This window comes from Hevea brasiliensis, chromosome 14 (assembly GCF_030052815.1).
Source record: "Hevea brasiliensis isolate MT/VB/25A 57/8 chromosome 14, ASM3005281v1, whole genome shotgun sequence".
Lineage (NCBI taxonomy): Eukaryota > Viridiplantae > Streptophyta > Magnoliopsida > Malpighiales > Euphorbiaceae > Hevea > Hevea brasiliensis.
The window spans coordinates 88275046-88289803 of record NC_079506.1 but is presented as its reverse complement, the minus strand read 5'-3'; the positions used below and the strand labels follow the sequence as shown (position 1 = coordinate 88289803).

Here is a 14758-nt window from a genome sequence, read left to right as displayed (position 1 = left end):
ATGGCAAATTTGAAATTATTTTGAAGTTTATAATCATTATAATTTGACTTTTCAATAATTATTTTTAATTTTCATAATTTCAATTAATTAAATTAATTTAGCTTCATTAAATTAATAATCATCACTTTTGGTCAATATTGGACCCTCAAATTTAATTGACCAAATTTTGCTCTTACCGAGTTGTCAGTTTATCTTTCTTTCTTCTTTCTTTTACTCATTTTTAATTTAATTTTTCATCAATATTTATTCCTATTTTATGTCATAATAATTATTTACTTAATTGGACAAGTTGGCCAAAAATCATCTCCGAAGACGAAATGATCAAAATGCCCTCCGTTTGGCTTAACAGACTAAAATTGTCTGTACCGATTGAAAAATTTTTCTAAGTATTTTCTTGGCATTCTAATGCCATAGGAACCTCAATGACCCTTCTCTGGAGTCCCAAAAATAATTTTATGAATTTTCTCCCGGGTCTAGGGCTCCTAGTTGCGAGAACCGCAACTTCTCACTAGGTTACCCATCGCTAGGGCACCGGCTCATTTAACTTGGTTGTATTTTATTTCTAAAATTTTTCCTACATTTTTCTTATTAATATTTGAGTTAATTATAGTTCCTCACTTTAGTTTAAATTTTTTTTTTTCAGACGTTCTGGCTGTCCAGACCGACACTGGTCACCGGAACAGTAGAATATACGGAATTGCTACAGTGAGGGTGTTACAATTCTTCCCCTCTAATTTAAATTTCATCCTCGAAATTTACTGGGTGTAGGTATCTGAGATAATTCTTTTACCTTTCTATTACTCCCTCTGTCTACTTCTTTTATATATATATGGTACTATTTAGTCTTTTCGAATCTATCATTATACACTTAGGCATATCATAAGGGCAGGATACTTTACCTCAAATTCACATTTGGGGCTTCTTGCTCCTCTCCGGTTTGGGTGACATTTGGAAGTGGTGTTACTATTATACTTGGTCCTTCCACGACCTCTGTTTGGGTCCGTGGTAAATTCCTCTTAGGACAATCTTTTAGACGATGGTCTATGGCCCCACATCTATAACAGGCTCCAGTCAATCCCCTACATTCACCTTTATGCCACTTGTTACAATGGCCACATTTTCTTGCTAGTCTTGGCGCACTCACTACTAGTGTTTCTAGTTGATCTCTTCTAGGTATAGGCCTGGGTCTAGATCTCCTACTTTGATCAGATGTCTGACTTAACTGTTCTCTCTGCCTCTTATTACTAGACTGTCCAAATTTTCTCTTTTGCTGATCACCACTCCTCTTTTGCTCCTCTTCATGAACACAGCTAATATATTTCTTTCTGAACTCTATCAGAAAGAATTCCCAGGTTACGTCAGCTGGTGGCACTACCTTGGTTACGACATCCCACCACCGATATGCAGCTTCTTGTAATAATGAAACTGCACACTCCAAACTTTGTTCTGGTGTGCAATGGAGCTGCTGCAGGACTCTTTCAGTCCTTTCTAACCAATACTCAGCCGCTGAAGAATCGTCTTCCTTTTTACCATTGAAATCTACAGCTCCATACTTCCTAATTTTTCCTAAAGGTGATTTCTGCTGAGACAGTGGTGGAATAACCCCAGTCATCTGTCGAAAAAATTCAGTCATCTGCTCAAACAAGGCCTGTTGGGTTTGTCAGGCACCTCTTGCACTAGTGGAGCAGGATCTCCCTGATTTCCAATATCACTCCCAGTCGGAATACGGCTTACTACTTCTTCTACTGCCCTCTGCGATTCTGAGTCCATACCTTAACCTAAAATAACCAAAAAAATAGATCTGCATTAGTGTCACCTCAACTCATATGAATGCAATGCATGTTATGCACACAATCTTATTATATCTATCTATGCCTAGGAACGCCTAAAATGTGCTCTGATATTAATAAATGTAACACCCCTCACTCGACTACAGTGTAGCCGAGCAAGGCATGCTACAATCGGTGCCAGAGCACCCTAACTTATCTTACTTTATTTTTTTCTAAATAATTTTGAATTCATTTAATTTGATATCAATTATTTTTCGACGGAGAAACCAGCGGAGTTTCCCCTATTTTATTATTGTTTGGCATATTTCAATATTCACCTGTTTGAAATTCAATTCAACAATATTTCTAAAATAAAATCTTATCCATGCTAATCATAATTATCTCATCAATCATTCTCATAATTTTCTCATATTTCAAATCTCATCCATACATTTCAATTTCATAATCATTTCCATACATTTCCATTCATACTCAATTCATATGTAAACATTCTCAAATTACATAAGCAACATTTTCAAATTTCCTTAATTTACATAATTTACAAAATAATTACAAAATTTCATAATTTACATGATATATAAATTAATTACATATGAAAAAGCTAATTTATTAATTTACATCGCATTCCTATCAATTACCTGTTCATAATATACATTACAATACAATATCTAAGCATTTTATACAAAATATAAAATATGATCTATATGGGCCCTATCTACATGCATTGCTGAGGAGGTGACAATCTTGAATACTTCAGACACTTCTGCAGATCAGAACTCCCAAAATTCCCAGTCAAAAGTCCATTGGGTTCTAGCTTCAGTACCTACGCGAAGGAAACAATTCCATCGCGCTAAGCATTGCTGCTTAGTGGTGCAATAATATAATAAGGAAATAATATACAAATAAAGATAGAAATAAAACATAATTCAAATAATTAAGATTTATTTATACTTCACATGCGGTTTCTAAAATTTAATATGTTTTATCCTAATTTAGTCTTCTTTGAAAGTGTTTATTTCGCCAATGTACAGTAATAATGTACAAAGAAAAATGATCTGAAAATAATAAATTTATGCTTATATTATTATATAAGTCACATTTGCAATATTTATTTATGTTATAATTTTCTTTGCTAATCTTTTAGCATTTTCTCAATACTTTTTAGGTTGTCTCAGATTATTTCATAATAAGTAAATTTTGATATCGGTCCAGTTCATTTCGATTCTTTCTAATAAATAACTATTCTAATTTATTTTAGGTCATCTTACTCATTTATTTTATTTAATTTCTAATATTTTAAATTGCTAATATTCTTAACTTATCTCAATAAATTTCACTGCCCAAGTAACCTGTGACAAGCTGACTAAACTGGATAACGGGTCGTTGGCACTGGACACCGCGGTGCCTCGGGTCGTCATACCATGGGACGCAGAACGTCAACCACGTATGCAGTCAGTATGGCTAAAGAGCCATGGTAACACATAATCGGGCATAAAAGCCATGAATGTTGGCATAATGCCATGAATGTGGGCATAAAGCCATGAATACGGGCACAAAGCCATGAATACAGGCATAAAGCCTTTCGCAGTACTGCTAAAACAATACCCTATTGGCATGCCAAACTATCCAATCTGACACACATGTCTAGGCAATACAAGGGCACATAATATCATTAAATATTAATATATTGTGTTTTATGAGTTTATTATTTCATGATAAATTTCATAATTTATACATTCATCATAATATTCATACATTCCTTACATCATTCATATTGATCACGATTCATAACAATGGTGTTCATATACCATTGTACTCAAAACGTTCTTCCTTTCCCTTATAAAGAAAACTAATGTTCCATTCATATTTTCATGTGATTCATTTATTCATTACAATATTTATATGAATTCATAACTCATACAAGGTGTTATTATCTTATTTGTAATGGAAACATAAATCCTAATATAAACCTCATCCTATTTATACTCAACAATCCATCTAGTTTAATTTCATTTCATATTCAAGTGGTATTACTTATGTTTTATTAGACCTACTAGTAAGGGGAATATAAATCTTAATCATATACTCACATAACTTAAATATTTATTTAGTCATTTAGGTAAATTACTATTTCTATTCCAAGTAATCCATGAATGTTTCACGGATTCCAAATTTCATACCTTAATTTCCTCTACCAATTTAGTTATTATACTTTGTGTCTTTGTATTATTATTCACATTACTATTCACTCAAATTGTTGACTTTTTAATACATAATAAATTTATTGAACCTAAGTTCTCCAAGATACCACATTTTGCATTCAAAATTGGTTGGTATTGGTTGCCAATACCATTTCCAAGCTTAATGTTAATTGGGCAGAATTTTCAGTTTTCATGCCTTGTCTTTACTGTTCCATTGGTCAATTTTGCAGTGGGAATTTGGCAAACTGATCAACATGAAAGTTGTTCCTCATTTTGTCTAGTTCAATTTCGTTTTTTGAATCACTCCATTTGGAGTTTTGTAGCTCAAGTTATGGCCTAAAAACCATGACTGGCCGGATTGGGCAGAACCCAAAATTCTGGGTAAAATTGTTTCTGCCAGATTCGGTAACTCAAGTTTGGTTGGAAATTTGACTAGGTTATGGTCATAATTTGGGTCAGGTTTCTTCATGAAAGTTGTTGGTCTATATCTCAACTTGTTGCTGGTAAAATTTCAGGTCAATTGGACCTTGCTACATTGAGTTATGGCCAAATGACCAAATACTGTTCATTTGGTCATTTTGCCCAGGCAGATTGCAGGTCACCCAGATTAGGGCAAACTTTTGGTCAAGTTGGTTTGGTTTTCTGGGCATGGTTTCTTCACCAAAGTTGTGCCATTATGTGTCTAGTTTCACCTCCAATTGGCCTCATACCAATTGGAGTCACACAACCTCAGTTATAAGTCAAACAATACCCTAGACTCATAGGTCCAAATTCCCTGCATAAGAGAAGCACTCCCAATTTTCAATTTCACCCAACTTCCAAACTTCAATTCACATTTATAACACTTCTAATAGTCAATAATCAACCTCAACATCATCAAATTCAAGTCACAACACAAAATTCCATATTTGAGCAAACCCTAAATCAACTTGCATAAATTTTAAATTCCAAGAGAATTTCTAGCACTAACCTTATTCCTTAGCTTCACTCAACTTCAATTCAACCTTCTAATCAATCAAAAACTTGAAGCTCCTTCTTGGTCCACCTTGGCTGAAATTCCTCTTGCCCCAAACTCAATTTCTTTTGGTTTTCTTGAGTGCTTTCTACTAATTAGGCTTTAGTTTAGGGTGGGCTATAATTTTTCCAAGAAAAAATTTGGTTGAGACTTAGGGTTTTAAGCTTTGGATTTTAGGTTTTAATGGAAAATTTTAGAGAAGAAGGGAAGAAAGCAAATGGACGGGAAGAAGAAGGGAAAAAATGCAGATTTTTTGTTCAATAATTAACCTATATAATAATTAAATATTTAATGGCAATATGGTAAATAAGTAGAATGGCAAATTTGAAATTATTTTGAAGTTTATAATCATTATAATTTGACTTTTCAATAATTATTTTTAATTTTCATAATTTCAATTAATTAAATTAATTTAGCTTCATTAAATTAATAATCATCACTTTTGGTCAATATTGGACCCTCAAATTTAATTGACCAAATTTTGCTCTTACCGAGTTGTCGGTTTATCTTTCTTTCTTCTTTCTTTTACTCATTTTTAATTTAATTTTTCATCAATATTTATTCCTATTTTATGTCATAATAATTATTTACTTAATTGGACAAGTTGGCCAAAAATTATCTCCGAAGACGTAATGACCAAAATGCCATCCGTTTGGCTTAACAGACTAAAATTGTCTGTACCGATTGAAAATTTTTTCTAAGTATTTTCTTGGCATTCTAATGCCATAGGAACCTCAATGACCCTTCTCTGGAGTCCCAAAAATAATTTTATGAATTTTCTCCCGGGTCTAGGGCTCCTAGTTGCGAGAACCGCAACTTCTCACTAGGTTACCCATCGCTAAGGCACCGGCTCATTTAACTTGGTTGTATTTTATTTCTAAAATTTTTCTTACATTTTTTTTATTAATATTTGAGTTAATTATAGTTCCTCACTTTAGTTTAATTTTTTTTTTCAGACGTTCTGGCTGTCCAGACCTACACCGGTCACCGGAACAGTAGAATATACGGAATTGCTACAGTGAGGGTGTTACATTACTTCTATATGTTGGTCTGTTTGGAATTGGAGCACTCGGAATGAGATCAATTTGGTGTTCTATCCCCCGAATTAGTGGCAAACCCGAAGGAAGATCATCTGGAAACACATCCTCAAATTCTTGCAACAAAGAAACAGCACCACTAGGCAAGTTTTGGCCAATGTCAGATAAACATAAATTCACCTCCCGATAAATAAGCACACAAAGAGGTCTCCCCCCATGTAAGGCTTTCCGCACTTCTTTTCCTCTCACATACAAACTCATTTTCTTCTCTCTGCTCTCCTTTTGCCCCGAGCCCTCACTCTTTTCTTTTTCTTTTACTTCTTTTGTACTCACTCTCCTCTCATTTTTTTTTTTCTCATCAAGCTCGGCCTCTCTCAAATTTTCTCTCCAATCTTTCCTTTCCTCAATTGATTTTAAGACTTGGTCTTCATGCACTTGAGATGGTGACATAGGAAGCAAGGTGTAGGTTCGGCCATCTTTCAAAACTGTGTACTTATTCTTTTTCCCATCATGAACCACACTTCTATCAAATTGCCATGGATGGCCCAATAATAAATGGGTAGCTACCATAGGCACCACGTCACAAACTACCTCACCATGGTACTTCCCAATGCTAAAAGGCACTATAACCTATTTGAAAACTCTCAATTTTCCACAATCATTAAGCCATTAGAGACCATATGGCTTTGGGTGTAAAGTGGTAGGCAACCCCAATTTCTCAACCAATAAGCTACTAGCAACATTGCAGCAACTACCATTATCCACAATCACACTACATAATTTCTCATTCACCAAACATCTAGTATAGAAAATATTGTCCCTTTGCTTCTCATCTCCATTACCCAAACTGACTTGTGCACTCAAGGTGCACATATTGACAAGGACATTACCATCCATGGGAGCTTGCTCACCCTCATCAAGATATTCATCATCACTAGCATTCTCTTCAGTCTTTTCTTCACCACTCTCCCATTCTCCATCTTCTCTAATAAACATCACTCTCCTATTTGGACACTCATCAGAATAATGCCCCCTTCCCAAACACTTGAAGCACTTCACATCCCTTGCTCTATTTTCCATTTTCTTATTTTTCTCTTCTACATTTCCTTTTGTCTTCCCTTTTTCTTTCTACTCCTCCTTCATTTTCGGCACATCCTTTTCCACTTTAGGTGTTCCACTCCAATTCGGTTTCCATGGTGCATTGGAAGTCGAATTGTATGATGATTGAGTGTTCCATTTACTTTTGGCAGCCCGCTTCCTCTTCATCTCCTTTTCTGTTTTGATGGCTACTTGCATCATTTGCTCTACCTTTCTATAATTTTACAAGTCAACCATGTAAGCAATATCGAGATTCAACCCATTCAAGAACCGAACCATGGTGGCCTCTTCATCCTCCTCTACTTCAACCCTAATCATGGCAATTTGCATGGCTTTGTAATACTCCTCCTGATAAGTGCATAATTTATTAATTTTACTCCCATCACATTTAGTGTTTTTAATGTGTTTTTATGTTTAATTCAATTGGTTGAGTATAGTTATCTATTAGGCATATGTTTAGAGACATGTTGAAATAATTGTGTTAAATGGAGAAATTTGACTCTTGCTGTATTTTTCAGGGTTTTGGTGAAGTTCCGAAGCAATATAGTGTGGAAGGAAGCTTGGAAAGGTCGAAGGATTGAGAAGCATTATTGATACAAAGTACACGGGTCGTGTAAGCATAACCAGAGATCCGTGTAACATTCTGCCAGAAGAAATCCAGAGAACAGAGGAAGAAACAAAGTACACGGGTCGTGTAATTTGACTCGTGTAAATCCTGGAGACCCATGTAACTTTCTGTGCCAATGCGAGACAGACCCACTCAGCTCCAGTAAGTTACACGGCCCTGGGTCGTGTAGTGATACACGAGCCATGTATCCGTCGACAGTCAAATTCTTAATTTTGCTCCAGTTGCAGTTTTTGACAGAGACTTTAAAAAAACCTAACCCTAGACCATTTATTATAAATAAAAGAGATAGCAGCCGACTCAGAGGGCATTCAGACGCCTCCAAAATCATTCAGCAGCCTCTCCATTCATCTTTTAGAATTTTTCTTTATTTTTCTGTAAGCCATGAGCGGCTAAGTTTTTAATTCAGTTCAAGAGACTTAAGTTCTTTTGCTTGATTTATGAGACCAGGTCCTTAATTTAATTTATGCCTTTTTGAATATCTATTTTTTTATGATTTATTTGTCTTTGATCTATTGAATGATTTGCTAAAAAGGCCTATTAGTTGATTATTTGATGAGATCAATTGCTAGTTCATCTTCATAATCCATAATTATTGTGTAAGATTGAACATAAGTAGCAATTAGGTTTTATTGATTATGATCACAGTTTTTGATAATAACCTAAGGAAATAATAGGGTGGATTAAATGATTTATGCTTCATAAATTGTTGTTCAACTTAACTACTTCCTTTTTCTTAAAGCAGTTATTAATTTGATGAGGATTGCTTAATACCAACTCAGTTAATAATTAGAGTCAATAAGAGTGCTGGGCTCGAATTGATGAGTATAGGAAAGTCAGGGGTTTACCTCGCTCTTTGGTAAATCTACGTTAAGTATTCAATAAGAGATAATTGTATTTCTTGTGTCTATGATCAAATCGATGCATTGGAATGAGAATTACCTTGGACTGAAGTTTGTTTAAATTGAGATTTTCATATGTAGTTCTTGAATTTCTTATTTCTTCTGATTTTATGTTACAAAACCCCCCTAATCTTTGTCTCTTTCGTTTCCCATTACACAAGTGCACGAAATTTAATAATTCAGTCTCTAGGGTTCGACCTGGATTTATCATTTACTACAGAAAATATTTCATAATTGGTGATTTCAATTAATTTAATTTTTGGTGGATTCGACACCCATCACCTCCACACTCTGACTTCCTTGGGTATGTTGTTGCAACCTCAACTTCACCTCTCTTCCATAGTGTGGTGGCACAAACCTTTCTCTCAAGATCTCCTTCATTTCAGTCCAAGTAGTAACACTCCTGAAGCCATGTCTTCTCCTCATTGTAAGTAATTGATCCCACCAAACTAATGCATAATCCTTGAACTCAACTGCTGCCAGCTTAACTTTCTTCTCCTCACTATAATTATGGCACTCAAAAATTATCTCAATCTACCTCTCCCATTCAATATGGGCTTCGGCATGAAAATGAGGTATTTTCATCATTATGCTTCCAACATTGGCATCAACCCTCTCATGGTGCATCTCTCTCTCAGCATAGTCATCAAATCTAAGTTGTCTTCCTCCTCGCCTACCTTTAACAGCTCTCCCCTTTGGTGGCCGAAACCTCCTACCATCAAAGTGATGGTTCCCATACTCAAATGCTTCCTCAAACTCATCATCATACCAATTCAACTCTTCTTGCTCCACCATCCTAGTTTCTACCCGAATTCCCCTTCCAACTCTACCTCCATTTCCCACATGCACACCAACTTCCTCCCTCCTATTTCATGCATCATGCCACATCTCTTATGTGCCTAATCAATTTCAAAGCTTAATTACATACTAAAACAGATTTTAGCATGTATTAAAATCTTTATTTTCCATTTAAGATTGTGAATTAATAAATTAATTCAATTAATCCCTAATTAGAGAGAGGGATTTGGGTACTAACCTCTTTGATGCACAATGGATGCAATTGACACCTTTAGGAAGCTCCTAGGACCCCAAGTGTTGTCCCTCTAGCTTGTCCACAATAAGATCACCAATGGCAGCCACCAAATTTGCTTCCAAAGCCTTGCCAACCAATTATGATTTGGGGTTTTTTGCTTTTAGAGAGGTTATATGTGTGTATAGGACACTAGAAACAATTTCTAGCAATTTTAATTCAAAGGGAATTGAGTGATTCTCTTTGAATTGATGAGAGAACAAGAAGAATGAGAGGGAGAGAGGTGCTGCCACCACTCTTAAGGAAGAGAGAGTTCTATTTGTTCCTTCTTTCTTTTCCTTTTATAATTAGGTCAAAATTTCGTTACTCCCTTTGCTACATGTCACCACCATATTCAATCTTATTTTTAATTGACTTAATCTCATTAAGCCAAGTGTCAAAGCTAGATTTAATCTTGACTTTGATCATCTTGCATGATAGAAAGACAAATGGCAAGCTTATATGATGCCATGTGTCACCATCTCATGGTGCGACATGTCACTATGTGAAATGACCAAATTACCCTTATGTTTTAAGTTTGAGTTCTCAACCCAAAATAATTATTTCTCCTCTTCTAATCAATTTATATCAAATATAAATTAATTAATTAATTAATCTCCATTAATTAATTTCTCACAATTAAATTCATATTTAAACACTTTAAACATAAATTTAATTTATACTATACATCAAATAACCTCGATTTGGTTTCAAGCCATGCTAGGGACTTCGCAATCTCATTGCAACTTATTTAACTAATTAATTAATCTCTTTAATTAATTAATTAAATCACATTTTACTTGGTGATTAACTTGTGTATGTGTGTGACTCACTAGGCTCATCACTAATTGGAAATGAGATATGATATTCACTCTTAATATCATCAGAACTCTTTCTTACCGTAAATGATTTCTCTAAATTATTTTAGGCATCTCATAGACCATGGTTGACACCTAGCATAGCATGCCATGGCCACCCAATCAGTAACAAGGAATACCTTAAATGAACCTTTAATCATATGTTACCATGCACTAGAATCTCTTTGTTACAAAATTCCAATTCTAGCTAGAGCCATGGTTAATGTCAAACTCCAATTGCTATAAATATTATGTTCTCTTTTAATTCTCATTCTTGATTAATTAGACTTTCTTGTTAGAAACTCTTTTCTGACTAAGTCTATCTGTCCTGGCTAGGAACTTGAATCATTAAGAACAATTAAATGAACATAGGATTTTATCCCTATTTACTTAGGGCAATATATTCCATCTTGATCAACACCTATCTCTATATATAACTAGTAGAAGCCAACACATGCCCATATACCCATACACAGTACGAGTATGAAAATAGTATCAAACTCAAATCACTTATACACAAGATAACTGTGTTATCTCAGGTCTAAAGTTATATGCACTGATATGATTTATGACAATGCATTGACAAGAGTAAACTCTACGTGATTGTCATAAATGTCACTGGTTCAACCTACTTATCATGTATAAGTGCCTATCATGTTTGTTATATGGCATGAGACTCACCATTCCAACTTATTAATATCCCATATTAATACTTTGGGAGCAAACATGATTACAATCTTTCTGGATAAGTCATATGATAAGTGCATAATTTATTAATTTTACTCCCATCACATTTAGTGTTTCTAGTGTGTTTTTATGCATAGTTTAGTTATTAAAGTATATTTATCATTTAGGCATATTTTTAGATAGTTGTTGGAATAATTGTGTTGAATGGAGAAATTTTCAGCATTTGACCTTTGCTGCATTTTGTAGGTGTTTCTAAAGTTGTGGGTCTCCAAATTGAGTGTTGTTTAATCCATTGAAAAGCTAAGATAGAGCACTACAAATGATTAAGAGGGACTAAAGCCCAAATCAGTCTCCAAGGTTGACAAAATGAGCTATAGATCTATTGCAAAAGCCCAGACTTGATGTATCACGACCAGTTTCAGTATTTATTTTGTATCTGGAGTTTCAGACATCTAAATGAAGCAAGCCCAAGCCCAATTGAACCTTAAGAGCCACCTCTACAACTTCTATGAAGGGCTGGATGCGAGATGAGGCCATTTTAATTATCAAAAATGGCAATGAAGTCGTCACTATGGGCTGGACCATCTGTCTGAATCAGTACTGGTTTTTGGGCCATAACTTAGGTTATAGAACTCGGATTTGTGCAAATGAGTACCCGTTGGAAAGCTAAGAAATAGGGCTACAACTTTCTTGAAGAGGGTAGAGGCAGATTCGGAAAGGAAGTCATTGAAAATTAGCCTTGATTTCAGAGATATGAATGCAGGCTGAAAATCTGTCTTTTGAATTTCAAAACTTTTCCTAGTTTGGTTCCTATCTTTGGGATTAGGTTTTGATTATAAATACGTCTTTGGGCAGCAGCTAAGAGCATCCCATTCAGACCTTCATTCTCCATAGAAGACATTTTTTCTCCATTCTCTTTTTAGATTTCTTCTTTATTTTTCTTTATTTTTCTATAAGCTATGAACATGAGTGGCTAGGTTTTTAATTAAGTTCAAGGGATTCAAGTTCTTATGTGTGATTTGTGAGATCAGGTTCTTAATTTAATTTATGTCTTTTTGAATATCTATTGTTTTCTGATTTAATTGTTTTTGATCTGTTGAATGATTTGCTAAAAAGGCCTATTAGTTAATTGTTTGATTTGATCAATGGTTAGTTCATCTTCATAATCCGTAATTGTTGTGTAAGGTTGAGCATGAGTAGCAATTAGGTTTTATTGATTATGATCCCAGTTTTCGATAATAATGTAAGGAACCGATAGGGTGGATTAAATGATTTATGCTTCATAAATTATTGTTCAGCTTAACTACTTCCTTTTCTTAAAGCAGTTATTAATTTGATGAGGATTGCTTAATACCAATTCAGTTAATAATTAGAGTCAACAAGAGTGCTGGGCTCGAATTGATGAGTATTGGGAAGTCAGGGGTTTACCTCGCTGTTTGGTAAATCTACGTTAAGTATTCAATAAGAGATTATTGTATTTCTTTTGTCTATGATCAAATCAATGCATTGAAATGCAAATTACCTTGGACTGAAGTTTGTTTAATAATTAACCCCCCCCCAACCTTTGTTTCTTTTTTCCATTACACAAGTGCATGAAATTTAATAATTCAGTCTCTAGGGTTCGACCTGGATTTACCACTTACTACAAAAAATATTTCATAATTGGTAATTTCAGTTAATTTAATTTCTGGTGGATTCGACAGCCATCAAGAATTTTGGCGCCATTGCCGGGGACTGAAATTTATTAGATTTTGTGTTTTTTTTTTATTAGGGTATTCTGTTATTGATTTTATTTGTGAAGGGTTGCTATTTTCAGGTTGTTGGAAAAAAATTACGGTGTTACTATTCATCGACAGATTTTTGGTTGAATTTGGAGGGTGGCCTATACTTATTTTGAAGGAAACGAAGCTCTGATCAAGACCAATGAATTTTATTCATTGGCCCCACCTTCTTGAGGCCAAATTCAATTGTTTTTCTAGGGTTTTGAGGCATTTTTCTATTTTTACTTTGATTTCTTTTTGTTTATGACAGGAACTTCTCAATTTGATGAGTTGATCTTTGATCCAAAAGTAGAAAAAATAGCTAAACGGTTGAAAAAATTGGCTAAGTAGGCTAAGCAGATTCCGAGTACATCTGAAGGAGTCCAATCTCCAAAGGAGTTAAGTTCAGATTTGGATTTGGATTCAAATTCTGAAAATGAAACTATGGCTGCTAGGACTTTGAAAGAGTTGGCTACTCCTGATCTAAACCAATAGCCTTTGTGTATTCAATACCCTGCTTTAAATGTTGCTTTTGAGTTGAAATCTGGACTAATCCATTTATTGACTAAATTTCATGGTCTTGTAGGTGAGGATCCACATAAGCATCGAAAGGAATTTCATGTTGTGTGTTCCAGCATGAAACCTCAAGGAGTTTCAGAGGATCAAATCAAGCTTCGGGCTTTCCCTTTCTCACTAGAGGGCATAGCTAAGGATTGGTTGTATTACCTTCCTTCTGGATCTGTCAACTCATGGAATGGGATGAAGTAGATATTTCTAAAGAAGTATTTTCCTGCTTCTCATGCTGCCAACATAAGAAAAGAAATTTGTGGCATCCGGCAGTACAATAGAGAGAGCTTGTATGAGTACTGGGAGAGATTTAAGAAGCTGTGTGCAAGCTGTCCCCATCATCAAATAAGTGAGCAGCTGTTGATTCAGTATTTTTATGAGGGATTTCTACCAATGGACCACAGTATGATAGATGCTGCTAATGGAGGAGCTTTGGTTGACAAGACACCAGAAGAGGCAAGGAGGCTGATTGCTAACATGGCAGCAAACTCTCAACAGTTTAGAATGAGAATGGATCACACACCCATGAAGGTTAATGAGGTAAGTACATCTAACCTTAAGAAACAAATTTCTGATTTAACTTCTTTGGTGAGGCAATTTGCTGTAGGGAAAATGCAAACTGTTAAGGTATGTGGGATTTATTCGGGTTCGGGTCATGCTACTGACATGTGTCCTGTATTACAAGAGGATGAATCAATGCAACATGTTAAAGCAGTAAGAAATTATGGACAGCCACAACACAGGTATGATCCCTATTTGAATTCTTATAATCCAGGATGGTGAGATCATCCCAATTTGAGTTATGGGAATCAACCGGTGCAAAACTGATACCATCAGCAGAGACCACAAGTGAATCAACCACCACCACCACCACCTCCACCTCCCTCAAATCAAGGTATGTCACTTGATGAAATTGTTAAGGCTTTGGCTAACAATAAACAACAGTTTCAACAGGAGACTAGAAAAAGCATTCAAAATATAGAGAGGTAGATTGTTCAGTTAGCTTTATCTGTGAGCAAACTTAAAGCTCAAGGTTCTGGAAAGCTTCCATCACAAACACTCATGAACCCCAGGGAAAATGCGAGTGCGATACTGTTGCAAAGTGGGAAAGAAGTTGATAACTAGACTCCACATGAGTCAATGAAAAGAA

At 35.0% G+C, this 14758-nt stretch overlaps 1 non-coding gene across 1 annotated transcript; it reads right to left on the bottom strand.

Moving 5' to 3' along the window:
- Positions 1–13848: 13848 nt before the first annotated feature.
- On the bottom strand, positions 13849–13955 carry LOC131173615 (small nucleolar RNA R71). Its single transcript, XR_009143928.1, has one exon. It is a non-coding gene; the product is annotated as a small nucleolar RNA R71 (small nucleolar RNA).
- Between the last annotated feature and the right edge of the window lie 803 nt (positions 13956–14758).